Consider the following 5,778-nt stretch of genomic DNA (forward strand, 5'->3'; position numbering starts at 1 on the left):
TGAACCGCAGTCCCTGTGCTTTGCCAAGCTTGTTCTAAGTAGGTGCTTTAGACCACTGAACCATTTCACCAGCCCCAGCACCCTAAATTTAATCCCCAGTTCCACAAAAGAAGAAGAGGGGAGGAGTGCAAGGGGGAGGAAGGAAGGAGACATCCCTCCACCTCACTCACAAGAGCAAGCGTACTTCCCACTGCTCGTGTGTTGGCTGTCAGAGTTCCAATTCTGGCGGGGGAGATAGCTCATTGGAATAAGCACCTGCCTGGCAAGCGCAAGATGTGGAGTTTGATTCCTGCTGAGGAAAAAAAAAGAGTTCCAGTTCTCTCTGTGGGTCTTGGGTCTTAAACATGACTGTCAATTAGCAGAAACATTTCTGAGAATCAAGTCTTTTAGCAAGTGGTTGTCCAAACGGAGTTGCTTAAGCTGAGAGAGAAGGTTTTTGCTTGAGAGAGTTGTGTACGCCTTTAAATCCATTTGGCCAGACTGCTGATTCCATAAGCAAACTCGGACCCAACTGAGAAAATGCCGCATGAGCTGCGAGACAGCGGCGAGGCCGTGAACTTCAGGGATGCTCATGGAGCAGTGCTGAATCCAGCTTTCCTCGGGCTGCGTCTGCACCGGATAATAAGGCCACATGGCTGGGAGCTGCCGCAGGATTTATGACATTAATTAAGTCCATCAGATGCCAGCTCCTGGGATAAACTGTCCATCCCACTTGGCCACCCTGGGCACAAATGAGGTTTCCAGCTACACCGCCAAGGTTCTTAGCACCCAGCTGCACACACACAGGGCCCCGCCCACCCTGCTACCTGGACCCAGGGGCTTCAGGGAGCCCTCTGGAGCGGCTCACAGGTACCCACATTTGAGGCCAGGCCTGTCTCCCCATGAACCATCCTCCCCATCCTCCTGCGTCCCCCACCTCTGTGGAGCCTCCCTCTGGCATTGCTCCCTGCTGACCACCAGGCTGCCCCTGGTGCTCACAGATGGGACAAGCAAGTCGGGCTGGACTTGCAACAGCCAGCAAGGACTGTCTGAGCAGAGAAATGGCTCTGTAGGCCTCCACTCTACCCCTCTTTTCTGTGGCCTGTCCTAGCCTCCATGTCTCCCTGGGCCTTCATTCTCTTCCACTTCCTGCAACTGACACCAAGCCCACACAAGGCCCTGTCTAACACAGAAGAATCTTAAGCTACTTTCTGCCACCGTGCCAGAATTCCTGAGTTGGGATAATTTTGTTGTCATTATTATATTAAAATCAAGGTTTAATTATATAGACCTATCTGGTCTCGACTTGAGATCCTCCTGCCTCAGCCTCCTGAGGGGAAAAAAAAAAGGAAAAAAGGCGCATTGATCTTTTCAGACTCATTTTCTGTATAAGGCTTGGAAAGAGTGAGAGAACAAAGAAATAATGGGTAGGTTAACCCCAGATTATTCAAGTTATTTGTTTTCAGGAAAGTGTGGCTGAGGCTGCAGTTTGCTTGCCCCACATTAACACCATCTCCCTGACCCTTCTGTTTTAAACTCAGTCTTTTCTGCTTAGCTCATTGAAACCATCATTCTATTCTGGAATGAAATGCTGCCCAACTCCAGAATCAATCAAGAAGAGCCAGAGAGATAGCTCAGTGGCATAAACACTTGCCTGACAAGCCCAAGGTTCCAGGTTTGATCCCCAGTACCACACAGAGAGAGAGAGAGAGAGAGAGAGAGAGAGAGAGAGAGAGAGAGAGAGAGACAGAGAGAGAGAGAGAGAGAGAGAGAGAGAGACAGAGACAGACAGACAGAGACAGACAGAGACACAGAGAGACAGAGAGAGACAGAGAGACAGAGAGAGGTGCCCCCAACAGGGAGAGCTGGAGCTGGTGTCTACAGAACTACAGGCTCTACTAAGATCAGACACCAGACAATAGATGGGCAGAAACGTGAACTGCTTAGCAGAGGGAAGAAAGCAGCCATGCATGTGGCAGAGAGAAAGGTCTGGAAGGCAGGAAGAATCTGAGCAGCCGCATAAGCAGCTTAGGAGTTTAGGCCCCTGCTTCTGGGCTGGCATCTTTCGACGATGCTGTGCAGCTTTACACAATTCACTTTACCTCTCAGGGCCTCATTTTCCTTCTCTGCAACATAAGAATAACAGATAATAATAACAGTGTGGAACCTATTAATGAAATCACCCGCAGGCAGTCTTGGCCCACTGCCTGGCTTCTAGCGTGAGGCAAGTGCTCAGTAAGTCAGCAGTATTACAATTCCTCTAACACAGTGGTGATTCTATAATCCCAGCTACTTGGGAGGCCGAAGCAGGAAGATCACAAGTTCCAGGGAAATTTGGGAAGCTTAGTGAAGTCCTAGCAGGAATTTTTTTTTTTCCCCCTAGCAGGAAATTTTAAATAAATAAATAAAGCTGGAGATAGGGATGTAGCTCAGTGCTTCATCACCCTAACTTTAACCACCAGTTCCACAAAAGAAGAAGAGGGGAGGAGTGCAAGGGGAAGGGGAAGAAGAAGGGCAATGGCATGAACTTGAATCAGGCCTGGCACACAGGGAGGCTCAACAGACGGGCTCTGCAGCACCACTCTGCTTGGCGAAGCTGAAGGGAATATCCACAAAGCGCTTCCTCTTCCCACAACCACAAAACTTTCTCCGACTTGGTCACTTAGACTGTTTCTAGTCTCATGCAGGGAACACTGGGGGGCAGAGGGAAGATCTGGGGGCTGCACAGTCTGAGATCCTCAGGGATAGTGGGGAGCAAGTGCCTGCCCTCTGTTCACAGGTTGGCGCCACCTGTGTCACAAACTCAGCAGCAATCCCTCCTCTGTGTCAGGAGCCTGCCCAGTGACCAGTTTGCAGGACCTCTGATAGTGACCAGGCCCTGTGGCCCAGCCCATCCATCCCTGAGAGGCAAGAACAGAAAGGAGCACATAGGCTGTAGGACCTGGGGGAGGGGCCGTAGCAGGCACTGCCTACCAGTACAGTGGGCAGTGGCCTGGGCTTCTGTCTGGTAGAGCCCCAGCTTCTGAGAGCTCCTGGCTGAAAGCAGACATGTCCCTGTGGAAAATCCCATGTCATAGAGGCACAACTGCTGAGGAGAAAGAAAGCCCAGGTCGGATGTCATGGGGCCTCCTGCAGCCCTGCCTCTGGGTAAATCCCATCCCTGCTGCAGGTGTTGATTCCCAGCTTCTGGTAGAGAAAAATCAGCAGAGGTTGAAAAGATAGATTCAGAGCCAGGGAGTTGGCTCAGTAGAATAAGGGCTTGCCTGGCAAGCACAAGGGCCTGAGTTCTATCCCCGGTTCCGCAAAAAAAGAAAGAAAAGAAAAGATAGATTCTAAGCCTAAATCTATGCAGGGAGGCTGGTAAGAAAGGAAGATGCAGCCTGGCAAGTGCAAGGGCCTGAGTTCAACCCCCAGTTCCTTAAAAAAAAAAAAAAGGCAGATGCAGGTGCCCTGGCCTGGCCTGGTGGTTTTTGTCTTAAAGCCACCAGGGCAAACCATGCAGTCAGCTACTGACACCCACAGCCTTCCCCTGAGCAGCATGGTAGGGATTCAGCTGCCTGGCCCTTCCAGTACAGCCTTTACCAAGGAGGTTCCCGACAGCTGAAAGGAAGCGTTTCCTTCCCAAAAGTCTGTCCAGAGGGCCATGCACCCAATCAGGTACACACTTTCCTCTGGAGCCCCCCAGCACCTGCCCCCCACACCATCTACTTTTGAGGGCACCCAGAAGGAGCCTCTGTATGTCTCTCGAACCAGAAAGGTTTTGAGAGACACACAGAGAGGCTGAGCAGTTTGCCCAAGAGGACCCAGCATGGAAACCCACAGTGGGCGGAACCAGGCCCGGCACTACACCTACAGGGAGCCTGAGGATGAGCCTTCACCAGTCATCATCTTCCAGATTTGTTCACCACTTTTAGCAGCAGGGACCTTTTTCAAATGGACTCATATTCAACCCCAAGGCAAGGAAGAGAAAAGAGCAGAGCTCTGGTTGAAACCCAAGGGCCATCTGGCCATCCTGCTGCAATAGAGGTGAGCAGCAGTGATGTCCTTCCACCTTGTGTGACATATAAACAAGCCAAGGCTCAGAGATGGAGTGTGACTTGCCCAAGGCCACACAACATGCAGGTAGCAGGGCTGCTGTAATGATAGCAGCCTTCACACAGACATGGGAAGTGCAGGACCACCTTCCCAGTCCACATGACCATTCCACCCTGACATCCACGTGGGGATAGCAGTTACAACAGGGTCTGCCCCAGACAAGAGCTTAACTAGGGTTTTTATTTATAGGTTCAGCTGAAGAATTTCTAGAAAATTCCTGGCTCAATAAGTGTGCTTATTTTTTTCACTCATCAAACACTGATGACCACCCACCACTGACCAGGAATAACACGGCACCAGAGAACACTGGGGGGGGGGTGAGGAGAGATGGACATGGGCAGACAAGCCTGGGGGAGAGGTGAACAGGGCTGCTCCAAGGATAATCTCAGGGTCCAGAAAAGCTACTCCAAGATGGCAGCTTCCGGGCAAGCACTGAAGGATGAAGCAGCACCAGACCAGCCAAGAGCAGGGAAAAGTGCGCCCCACTAAGGAACAGCAAGTGCGACGCATACAAGAGGCGAGTCTGAGCTGGCACATACATGGTGCCACAATTACTTGATTGCTCTTGGGGTTTCTCCATGGCCGTCCCCCCTTCCCTAGCCCACTTTCCATTCCAGTGCAAAGCACTTCAGTCCCCAAATCCCATGTCACTGTGCCTGCATCACATCTGCCTACCAAGCCTGAGGCCAGGCCTCAGGAAGAAGCAGGTGCCAGCACCTCCAATAGGGGGGCCGTAGGTTCTCCCCTAGAGCCTCTACCCCAAGCATGCCATGGGGGACTAGACTGGCTTCAAGGGCTGACAGCACTGGGCACCCCCAACCCAACTCACCACTCCGTTTGAGGTCCACAGGAGTGCCAGGAGAGCTTGAGGGCCACATGTGCCCAGATCAGCTCAGTACAGCCAGACTCCTGTCAGGCTGGAGATTCTCAGAGAGCTGTTCCCTCACAAGCAGGCCAGAGGCTCCCAGGGCCACCTGGGTGTCCTTCTCGGGCCCCATCCTCCAGCTTCCCTCCCCACTGCCCTTCTTTCTCTGTTTACAGCTGCAGAAAGGCCTGGACATGAGCTCACCTGGCCCTGGCCCTGCCTCTGCTCTCTCTATCTTCTCTTTCTGGTCATCCCCATCAATCCACAGCCAGCTGCTGGCCAGCCCTGGGGCCAGGAGTGTCCTGTCTGTGCAGGTAGTCTGCATCCCCAAATCCCCATACCCTGCTGTGACTGAGTCCTAGCCCACAGCTGGGCCTAGGAGGGGAAAAACAGGACAGAACAGGGTCTGCCACACACCCTCCGCCAGCTGTGTGACCCTCAGAAAGCACACGAAACTTACACATATGCAACTTCCACATGCAGACACACACATATGCTCACATCAGTCATGCGGTCACATAGTCACACTCACACAATCCTCTCACCTTAACATACACACCCACACACTCTTACTTACACAATCACGCCTGCTCACCCCTTCACACTCACACACACCCGGGCTCTCACATGCTGTCCAACACCTACACAGTCATCCACCCTTCTTTCCACACTCACACCCATGTTTACACATATGCACCCCTATGCACTCAGGTACACAAAGGTGTGTCTCCACCCCACCAACTCCCAGCCAGGCAGGGGACAGAGAAATTTCTACCACAGTGACAGCACCAGGGGACAGCCAGGCCAAGCCCCACCAGTCCCCAGCCCAGGCCAGCTCT

Source organism: Octodon degus, unplaced genomic scaffold (genome assembly GCF_000260255.1).
Source record: "Octodon degus isolate 3935 unplaced genomic scaffold, OctDeg1.0 scaffold00184, whole genome shotgun sequence".
Taxonomy (NCBI): Eukaryota; Metazoa; Chordata; class Mammalia; order Rodentia; family Octodontidae; genus Octodon; species Octodon degus.